Raw genomic sequence first — 12383 nt, forward strand, 5'->3', positions numbered from 1 at the left:
CTGGGGCATTGTGGTTATAATTCAGTGCTTTTGTTATCTCCAAATCAAGTACCTGTTCAAAACACGTAGTACTTGTTTCTACACAGCAACATAGTTCAATCTCTGAATTTCTTATTTTCCACAGTATACTTAATCCTTTCAAAATCACCTTTGGCGAGTTAGTATCTTCAAGCGGATTGACATTATCAAACGTTACAATCTACCGTTGTATTTGCCCGTAACTGCCGTCCCTATCTCAGTCCAACTTTTTCATTTACTGGTTAATAATTCATCTACAGTTTCTATCTATCTACATACCTGTTTATCACTAAACGACATTGCGAAAATGTGTCGAATGCCTTCGTGAGGTCAAGGAACACGGAATTACCCTGGGTGCGATTGCGTACGATACTACTGATCTCATGGACGAACAAAATTTTACAAGATGTCCCTTTGTGGATTCATGTTGATTTTTGTATTGGAGCTTTTTCGTCACATTACGTGAGAAGAAAATATTTTCATAAGTCTACAACAGGCTGATGTCAGTGATTTAGGCCTCTGATTATCTTGTAAGTAGGCTGTTCAGGTTTTTATATTGGTAACGCCACGTAGCGCTCTGTATGAAAATCATTGGCTGTGCTGTGTGCAGTCTGTGGCTGGTTTGCATTGTTGTTGGCTGTTGTAGTGTTTGGCACCTGGATGTTAACAGCGCGTAGCGTTGCGCAGTTGGAGGTGATCCGCCAGCAGTGGTGGATGTGGGGAGAGAGATGGCGGAGTTTTGAAATTTTTAAGACTGGCTGTCATGAACTGCTATGTATATTATGATTTTTCAAAACTGTTAAGGTAAATACGTTGTTTGTTCTCTATTAAAATCTTTCATTTGCTAAGTATGCCTATCAGTAGTTAGTGCCTTCCGTAGTTTGAATCTTTTATTTAGATGGCAGTAGTGGCGCTCGCTGTATTGCAGTAGTTCGAGTAACGAAGATTTTGTGAGGTAAGTGATTTCTGAAAGGTATAGGTTAATGTTAGTCAGGGCCATTCTTTTGTAGGGATTTTTGAGTCAGATTGCGTTGCGCTAAAAATATTGTGTGTCAGTTTAAGCACAGTCATGTATAATTTTTCAAAGGGGACGTTTCATAAGTCGACCCTTAGCCGAGGATACCTCACTGGAATCTTCTGATTTTTTTCTTGTACTTTGTGTAATTAGTGTAGCTTTTGTTTATTGCTAGCGCGTAATTGTAGAGAGAATTTCCTTTGTAGTTGTAGTTTTTCATTCTTGTACAGTAAAACAGTTGTGGCATGCATGTAGATTTGCACCAAGTATTTCGCAGCTGCGCTTGCAATTAACTAGATATTATTTTCAATGCTATGTTAATGTGTTTTCTTATTTTGCTCTTCAAATTGTGCTTTTCTGTGTTATCGTGTGAAATATTGTGACAATAATGGCGTGTAAAAAACGTAATACTAGGCTCCAAAGTAAACTAAGAAATGACAGTGAAGACGAAAGCAGTGTGTTAGCGCCACCGTGTAATGAATTAACTAATGTTCGAACTAGTAATTTGGTAATTGTGCATAGGGAAATGGAGCGGGCGGCAAATAATGGCGTAGATAGTGAAACAATTAGTGAACAGGGAAGCATTATCGATCGATCGGTTGGCAATAGCTCGCCTCAGGAATCCGAAATGACAGGACACAATCTCGCAAATGCTGTAGATTCAGGTTTTGGGTCCTCACCGTTTTCTCAAATAAGTAAAGACACATTTTCTGCTTGTCAAAATGTGAATGTTGCCGGTGCAAATTCACTGCCGAAAAGCACTGAGGAACGTGTTTCAGACACCAGTGCATTGTTATTACAATTAATACAACAAATGGGACAAACACAGCAAAAGCTTCAAAAATTAGACACAATGGAACAAAATCTTCAAACGTTAGACACAATGGAACAACACCAGAGACAAAGACAACAACAGTTAGACGCAATGGAACAAAATCTTCACACCACGCTTGAACAAACATGTGAAGATTTAACTACTGAGTTACATAAAATCGAATCGAAATGTCAAAAAGTCTGTAATGACGTAAAAACACAAATTTGTGAGCATTTCCAACCTATTTTTTCGCGTCATGAAAATGCATTACAGAATCACGAAGCAGCCATAAAGGAACTGCAAACTATTGTTCATGAAAATCATGAGACCTTGCAAGCCAAAATTGACTCAGTTGCATCTACCGATTCGGTTACACAACTTGCAAAAACTCAGGAAAACTTAAAGTACACAGTAGATACTCTGAAAATTGGTTCAGAAAGACACATGGAGGAAATTAATTCATTATCAGAGAAAGTAGTTGAACTTTCGCATCAGCTAAATAATTTATCTGCGAAGGTAGATGATAATCTGAATGACACAAAACCAGTAGTCTTTAATGACACAGAAGAGTGCAAACAAATTAGGAAATTCAAACAAAATCAGAATCAAATTAATACGCAACACCAAAGAGAAATCCAGGAAGTACAAGATCAGCTGACACAGCTAATACAAGAATTACGTATTTCAGAGGTCACTCGCGCTCCAATACGGGAAGAGGGATATAGAAATACGGAACAGCCACAAAATAATAACTCAGGGCTCTTCGGAAATTATGAAAGAAATTGGCAAGGTACACCGAATTTTGAGATGGTACCGCCGAAACGACGTAACAATGACCGACATGCGACTCGCCGACATGATGATTTTGACTATAAGCTGTTCATTACCACACGTAAATTCAAAACATTTAAGAATTCCGGCAAAGACATTCATCCACAAGCGTGGCATCATCAATTCTCTCATTGTTTTCCTCCCAACTGGTCATTAGAACACAGATTAGAATTTATGTGTGGCTACTTAGAGAATGAACCAGCTGTAAGAATGCGATCGGTCATTCACGATTGCCACAGTGAAGGAGAGTTTTACCATGCCTTCCTCTCAGCATATTGGTCTCAAGCCACACAAGACCGAGTAAAACATAGCATCATAATGATGAAACGTTTCGAACAATCTGAATTTTCCAGTCTTATGAAATATTTTGAAGACATGTTGCATAAGAATCAGTATCTTTCAAACCCATACAGCCCCTCAGAACTCATCTGCATTTGCTTAATCAAACTGCCTGAACATTTACGACATATTATTTTGGCAGGACGTTGCAAAGACGACATTGAAGCATTTCAGGGACTCTTACAAGAATTAGAAATTGACACAGACAATCGCGGAACGCGAAAACAGGAACACAACAATTATAGGTCACATCCATCGCAATTCTGTGATGAAAGAAATAATAACTGGACACGGCAAGGCTATTATCACAACACAAATCGTGACCAAAACAGACACCACCCATATGACAACCGTTGGCAGAATAGTAGTTACAGAGAAAGATCGCATTTCCGTAGTAATGAATATGACAGACATAAACATAGAAACAGACAATATGGGAACCAAAACAATTATTATCAAGGGAGACAGAGTAACTTCAGACGCAACAGTTCATCGCGCAGTTACGATTCAGGGAGAAATTCTCCACCACGTGACCGACAAGAAAGAAATTATGGAATCTACCGACATGCCGACAGACGATATAATCGTAACAACAGACCAGAATTTAATCAGAACTGGTGGGTTTCAAACAGGGCAGGGCCCTCTCGACAAGGTGAATTTTTAGAAGTTAGACCTCCTAATCCCAGTAACGACGCGCGGCAACAATGAGACAGACAATGACTCGCACCGCAGGCAGACACGTGCGCCGGCTGGCTCCAAGAAAAATAACGTAGACACTAACCTTCAAAAAAATTTTAGTATTCCTTACCCACGTATACCGCATGATAATTGCGTTCAAGTTGAAACTCTGTGTACTAGGAAGAGTAAAGGTTTACACCACATTTCACATGTAAAACTGTTTATTGAAAAGTAATCTCCTTTTTAACTTTGTCTTTGCCATATAACTATTCACTTTACATTACCAGTATGCTTTGTCAGACTTAGAATCTGTTAATATGCAACAATGTTTGAAGTTAAATATCCAGTCAAGAACCAAGAGATCTTATTTAAACAGAAATTACGAATGCATTGTTATATTGAACAGACGACACAGTGTTGTTATTTGTACATTCTTGCTTGTTAGTTGCACCATCACGTAACGACTGTAAGGCTCACATACTTAGAACATATTCCGGCACTGCTAATGAGATTTTCATGCAACATTTTGGTTTACTTGAAAAGACATTCTTTATTTGAAGTACTTTCTGTGGGATTAAAGATGACTTAGCACTTGGTTTCTTTGACAGCTACACAATTATATCACGACGCTACTAATGTGTGACACAATTTACATTGTTGCTTTTGTGCTGTATCTGCTTTATATCTGCACAGTTTTTCTGAATTCTTCTGGAAAGTAAAACATATTTTAGTAGTAACTTTTGTGGTATAGCTACAAGGAGACAGCCTTTTCCGTAACACAACAATACGTTACAGCACAGTACTTTCTTCATCATGGTAATAAACGTAATAACGAAGATATCTATACGCAAAGCATTTCACTTTTATATATCATGAGGTAAGTACATTGACTTCTGCAGAACTTAGCTTTTGGAGGACAATAACTACGACACTTCCATAGAGATCATCTTACAGCAAGAAGCACATTTAGCACTACAGGACACGCATTTGAGTGATTAATTTTGTACTTAAACCATTTATTTTTCAAGATTTTTGAATTACAAAGAAAGTTTTCCGTGATACATTTCATTCCATTGCTGTAATCTGTAACACCTGAGGATATAATTACATTTATCCTCAGGGGGGTACACGCTTACTTTGTGTATCATGTGTTTGGCAAGCACAAGGAGCTCTAGCTAATATGGTATTTGCTTACACAACTTTACACATCGGTACCATATTTCTCTAACACATAATTACAAAGCTATCTGATCATTTAACTGAGAGAGACAATTTTTTTTACTATATCAGCAACACATGTTTACACAATTACAGAGTTGGATTACTTCACACTTACGAAATTGTATTTTGTCTGTACTTTGTGAACTGTTCATATTTTTTTGGATCCATTGTGATATTATGAGAGCTTTGAATGATATATTTGGTATGGGATCACGATTTTTAAAGTACGTTTGAGGCAGATGACTTTTTGACATGAGCAGAGAATTTTTTTTAGGTTTTGAAATTATTGAAGGAAGCTATGACGATTTGGAGAGTGGACTGAGGTGTTATGATGTTATTATTACGATGACTATGTGTATTATGCTGTTGTGGTATGTTTATGATCAATAAGCTGATGCTATATGAGTTATTTGATTATGCTACATATCTGTTATGATGAAACATTGAAGAAGTGTTGACGAATAAGGTAAGGAATAATGAGCAGTGGTTAGGGACTCTGGTTTGTGAAAAAGGTTGTTGGAAACCAAGAATCGTACTTTAAGAGTTATGAAATGTATGTAAATGCGTGAATGTATTACAATGCTGACAAAAATTTTTTGGACACTGTTATATCAATAGGATTTTGTTGCTACAGATTTGTAACACAAATTCTTGACCTGTGAAATATTTTTATATGAGACTGTCACTGTAAAAAAATGGCTCTGAGCACTATGGGACTCAACTGCTGTGGTCATCAGTCCCCTAGAACTTAGAACTACTTAAACCTAACTAACCTAAGGACATCACACACATCCATGCCCGAGGCAGGATTCGAACCTGCGACCGTAGCAGTCGCACTGTCACTGTAGCAGAAACTGCTGTCGTAAATATTTCGGTAAGAAAGTTAAGTGACCACCTTCACGTAATGCATCGTGGGCACCCAGCTGCACGACAGATGCCTGGAAAAAAGCCATTAGTGTGTGCCTTTCAGAGGCACAGGTGGAGAAGAAAAAAAAAAAGAGGCCATTATCCTCGTTATTGACATTCCTTTGTAGAAAGCATCATGAATGCGACGCCCTCAAAAATGGTTCAAATGGCTCTGAGCACTATGGGACTTAACATCTATGGTCATCAGTCCCCTAGAACTTAGAACTACTTAAACCTAACTAACCTAAGGACAGCACACAACACCCAGCCATCACGAGGCAGAGAAAATCCCTGACCCCGCCGGGAATCGAACCCGGGAACCCGGGCGTGGGAAGCAAGAACGCTACCGCACGACCACGAGATGCGGGCACAACGCCCTCAAACTTGAAAACATGATTACGCTGTAGAGTTCTTAATTTATGATATTTACTGAAATGAAATGATGGGAAACATTTCATGTCTATTGTCTTGCTAGTTGAAAGATAATTTACTGCATTATGAAATGCCATATGGCTAGTGAATGACGTTTCACGCCTTGCTTTGCCTATTTTGTTTAATATCTAGTTCCTAGCTGCACTGCAGCATTGGTTAAAATAAAATTTTGTTGATGTACTAAATTTTATGCCTACAGAGCCAGTAAAAAATAACTTTATGATGGATGAACTCCAAAAAAATGAGGGAGCACCACTTCACAGAAATTGCATACATAATTTTTGTCAGTGACTTGGTAACTTGTCTGCTAGAGCAAGTTACAGTGATGCAACACTCTAGTGTTAAGATGTGACATAGGTATTAGACATGGCCATCTTTACTGTAATATTTTTCTGCTTGAGCTTTTTCATGATTAGATATAAGTTATTGCATTTGCTGCTGCTGTTTGACAGGCATAGTGTTATTAAATTTCACTTTGTATTACTCTGTTAATCTAGTTTTACTACTGATTTATTTTTCTTGTTGCTGCACATTGGCTCATATTAGTTGTAATGTTGCATTGCTTGGTAATTTAGATTTACTGCAGCTTGCTTTGACAATTTCCATTTTTTTTTGTCATTGCTGTTTGTGTTAATTGTTTTGTGCTGCTGCATTGCCTCGTCCCTTTGTTTATGCATCTGAGCTCAGTAGATTTAAGTTAGCTTAAGAGGGGGTAGACTATGTAAGAGAATGAGTTGCGATGAATTGGAAGAAATGCATTGAGAAGTTTTACGAAAAAAGTACAGAAAGCAGGTATAGATAGCACTTTTTGAAATAGTGAAGAACGAAGGGAGATCTCCAAGATGTAAAGAAAGTTTTGTTTGCAAGATACTGCAGTAAAACAAACCCTGTCTTTCCTTTTGTATTATTCCACTATGTGTTTATGTACCCTTGCGTATTTGTCTTTTTCCTGTCTTTATGTGTTTAGCTCATGAGAGTTATGTTGTAGAAATTTTCTAATACTATGTTATTTTCTTTGTAAAGATGTTTACACATTATTTAGTCTGTTCTGTTTCAAGATTTTAAACATGGCTGCAGCAGCAACTGTTAAAATTCTTCACAATAAAGGATGGCAGCCAAAAACAGTTGCAGGATAGAATTTTTTTATTAAAATTCTTGACCAAGGTTTCGGTACATATAAATATACCTTCATCAGAAGGTACCGCAGGTACATACCTTCTGATGAAGGTATATTTATATGTACCGAAACCTTGGTCAAGAATTTTAATAAAAAAATTCTATCCTGCAACTGTTTTTGGCTGCCATCCTTTATTCTGTTCTGTTTTATTGCTCGTGTGTGAAGTTGATGTTTCGAAAGTTATTCTGATTTTTATGTATGTACTCATGTCATAATTCCTGTAACACTGATGTATCTGTTTATTTCTATTCTTTTGTAAAGCCTGTACTACTACAAATGTTATCTGTATTGTTATGTTCTTTAATGATGTATTTTGTACCTTTGTAATTGTATTCTTATGTTATAAAATTGTAATTGACACCAGTTCATCAAATTAAGTAACTTGTAAGTTACATTTCACTGCACACGTTTCTGTTGGTCATAGTATATGGATAATATGTGAGAAGTAGTGAATGTTAGTGTTTGCATGTGTGTTAATAATTCAGCAAGGGCCTGGATAACAGTATTGCTGGTTCTAAGGACAATTCCAAAAACTTTGTGAGTGCACAAGTGGTGGTTATGGACTTCCTATATTGTCTGCAAGACTCTTCGATGGTGCAGATGGCTGGTGGCCATCTCTACAAGGACTACAGTGGGTCTACACCTTTGATTATCCATCAATACCATTATTTCTACAAGGACTGCAGTGGGTCTGCACCTTTGGTGGCCCACCAATACCACAATCTCTACCAGGACTACAGTGGGTCTACTCTGTGATGACCTACCTACCAATATTCTTCAAAACTTCGAATGACTCTGCTGTGGGTTTGCTCTTTGTGACCCATTACCTGTCTGCATGTCAAGAGCCAGCATTGTCTTTCTGTTGGAAGGACAACACAACTTCTTCAAGACTGCATGGAAATCCACTACTTCCTTGTGCATTGTCTTTTCCTGCTCAGACTTTAAGAAAAGAAACGGCAGTTTTACTGTGATGAATGATCAGGACTGTCTTTATGGACTGTGAGAAAATTTTAGCTTTTGACCAACATTGTATTAATAAGTGTGTGCATTTGATATCTTTCTTACTGTAATTATGAAAATTTTTTTCAAATCTGTGTTGGCCAGTGCCCAAAACAATTTGTAAAATTTTTTGTGGGGTACATGGGGGCTATGTAAGTAGGCTGTTCAGGTTTTTATATTGGTAACGCCACGTAGCGCTCTATGTGAAAATCACTGGCTGTGCTGTGTGCAGTCTGTGGCTGGTTTGCATTGTTGTTGGCTATTGTAGTGTTGGGCACCTGGATGTTAACAGCGCGTAGCGTTGCGCAGTTGGAGGTGAGCCGCCAGCAGTGGTGGATGTGGGGAGAGAGATGGCGGAGTTTTGAAATTTGTAAGACTGGATGTTAAGAACTGCTATGTATATTATGATTTTTCAACACTGTTAAGGTAAATACATTGTTTGTTCTCTATTAAAATATTTCATTTGCTAAGTATGCCTATCAGTAGTTAGTGCCTTCCGTAGTTTGAATCTTTTATTTAGATGGCAGTAGTGGCGCTCGCTGTATTGCAGTAGTTTGAGTAACGAAGATTTTGTGAGGTAAGGGAGTTGTGAAAGGTATAGGTTAATGTTAGTCAGGGCCATTCTTTTGTAGGGATTTTTGAAAGTCAGATTGCGTTGCGCTAAAAATATTGTGTGTCAGTTTAAGCACAGTCACGTATAATTTTTCAAAGGGGACGTTTCAATCTATATTACTAAACGGTCAACCCAATTCGTGGCGTACAGACCCAGTTGCAAATTGGCTGCCTAACGGTTTCGAGGGGCAACAAAAATTTGGATTTAGTTATTTTGTATAGTTACTGAAAGACTCTGAAAATTTAAATTGCTGTCCTCAGCTCATTAACAGGTGAAGTCTTCATCTTAAAGGTTTAGCACAATAAGTATTAATGATGTTCGAACCTTTGCTTATACCTTGAGGTAGCGTAACTCACGGTGCACAAATTACCCAGATTATATCCAGCCCATTTTTGAGAATGAAATCCCTTAGCGACTTCAAAGTTTACACATAATCTGAGACGTTTTAGACTCTTTCTCCGTTACATACTTAACGTCGAACATTTTGCATATTAACTCATACGTAAAGTAATTACACGGATGATGTCGTTGTACGCATGGGAGTTGAATTGCTTAAAGAAGCGGCGTGAGGGTACTGGTTTATATCTATCCTACTGCACGTTTAGAAAACGTCGGTAGTTGCAGTTTATATCCGATCATTAGGTATTCTTCGTTGCTCCAGAAATCTACGATGAATTACTGGCAGAAGTATTCTTTCGCATAGTCTCAGCATACTTTCACAGATATTTCACAAATAGACTTCTGAGCAGAACTTAAGGTCGAAAGTAACTTTCGCATGATATGTCACTGCCAAGTAATATAGTTAAATGAAACTTGTACCATACACAGAAAGAATAGCTACAGTATAGTAAATAACGTAACTAAAATAAATACGTAATGAGACGAAATGAAATGACACTTTTATTCAAAAACAATAATTACACTGAAGTCACGGCGATTCATGACGATCCTCTGGGCATTACAAAAGGCAGGATATGGCTTATAATAGGATAAGAAAGGCAGTTCATGCTCTGCAACGTGCTAATATGGCGACTTAAAGGATGGAAAATACTTGTAGTAGGGCGTTCCATTCATCCACTGCTGGACGGTCTTTAGTGTAAGCGGATGTGCTGCAGTACGTCTCGATGAGATTTAAGTCGGGCAAACGGGCAGGCCCGTCCATTCGCCGTGTATCCTCTTCTTCCAAGAGCTCCCCCACCTGCATTTTTTGATGCGACCGCTCATTGTCACCCATAAAAATGAAGTCAGAGCCCAACGCACCCCTAAAAAGTAGCACGTGTAGAACGAGTACAATCTCAGAATATGTTGATCGTCAGCGAAAAGCGTCCAGAAATGTGGAAGCGATACGCCCATGAGACATTCTGATCTCCATTCACCGTAACACCTTAACCACGAAAACATTCGTTGATACATTACGTATTCCCACCTCTCACCTTATGAGGGTCTGTCCAGAATCACTACTCACAGTTAATCTGCTCTCAGCCGAACTCACTAACCCATTCCTAACTGGCCCAGTTTCCATGCTCTTAAAACCATGACGTAGTATTGTTAAATGTGGTTACAAACCACAAGTGGTGTTTGAATGTGGTCCCTCCTTACCCGATGCACAGTATAGCGGTCAGTAGTTGACAGTGGCACGCAACTGCATGTGGTGTGAGGCCACGCCCTGTGTTCTGTGACTCCCAGCTTTCTGTGCACGACTAAGACTCTTCTGACAACGTGCCTTCATTCATTTCAAATGGCTCTGAGCACTATAGGACTTAACTTCTGAGGTCATCAGTCCCCTAGAACTTATAAAAATTTAAACCTAACTAACCTAAGAAGATTACACACATCCATGCCCGGGGTAGGATTCGAATCTGCGACCGTAGCGGTCGCGCGGTTGCAGACTGTATCGCCTAAAATCGCTCAGCGACTCCGGCCGCCTTCAGTCATTTCCACAGAGCAGTTAACATCTCGTCATTACGCTTTGGAAAGCAGTGTATTAGTCTACTATCGGTGTTTATCAAATTCTGAAGTAGTAAACCCGATAGACGTACGACGTAAGCGTCTTGGCCGCCGACGTTATGGAGCAACGCCGGCAGACACGAGCTTAAGGCCGGCTGCTGAAGGAGAGCGGTCCGCGGCGAAAAAACTGTGGGGGGCCGCCGCAGACAGCAGACATCGGGCAGCAGATGACAACGCAGCTGGTGCCGCCGCCTGCGCCGCCGCTGCCTCGCTTCAAATTAACACAAGTGAGCTAAGTACCCGGCCCGCGCCTGTCTCAAAACATCTCTCTCTCCTCCTCTCGTCTCTTCGCCTCTCCTTCGCTCCGTGGCCATTCCCATTCATGAAAGCCTGCTGTGCCAGGCGTCGCGTCGGCGAGGCACGCACTGCAGCACGGCGGCCGCGTCTCAAGTATCCGGCCGCCGACCCACCGGCCGCTGAGGCCCTCAATGGAGACGTCTCCTCCAGCGCCGCTACGCCTAGCACTGGACCCAGTACTAGTAATGACGAAAAAAGTCAGAATCAGACTCTAAATTACTGTTATCATAGCGTCACATCGGGACATTATCACCCATAGTTAATTAGTAACTTACACTACTGGCCATTAAAATTGCTACACCGCGAGGACGACGCGAAATTTAACCGACAGGAAGAAGATGGTGTGATATGCAAATGATTAGTTTTTCAGAGCATTCACACAAGGCTGGCGCTGGTGGCGACACCTACAACTTGCTGACATGAGTAAAGTTACCAACCGATTTCTCATACACAAACAACAGTTGACCGGCGATCCCTGCTGAAACGTTGTTGTGATGCCTCGTGTAAGGAGGAGAAATGCGTACCATCACGTTTTCGACTTTGATAAAGGTCGGATTGTAGCCCATCGCGATTGCGGTTTGTCGTATCGCGACACTGCTGCTCGCGTTGGTCGAGATCCAATGACTGTTAGCAGAATACGGAATCGGTGGGTTCAGGAGGGTAATACGAAACGCCGTGCAGGATCCCAACGGCCTCGTAACATTAGCAGTCGAGATGACAGGCATCTTATCCACATGGCTGTAACGGATCGTGCAGCCACGTCTCGATCCCTGAGTCAACATATGGGGACGTTTGCAAGACAACAACCATCTGCACGAACAGTTCGACGACGTTTGCAGCAGCATGAACTGTCAGCTCGGAGTCCAAGGCTGCGGTTACGCTTGACGCTGCATCACAGACAGGAGCGCCTGCGACGAACCTGGGTGCACGAATGGCAAAACGTCATTTTTTTCGGACGAATCCAGGTTCTGTTTATAACATCATGATGGTCGCATCCGTGTTTGGCGACATCGCGGTGAACGCACATTAGAAGCGT

This window comes from Schistocerca serialis, chromosome 4, assembly GCF_023864345.2.
Source record: "Schistocerca serialis cubense isolate TAMUIC-IGC-003099 chromosome 4, iqSchSeri2.2, whole genome shotgun sequence".
NCBI lineage: Eukaryota > Metazoa > Arthropoda > Insecta > Orthoptera > Acrididae > Schistocerca > Schistocerca serialis.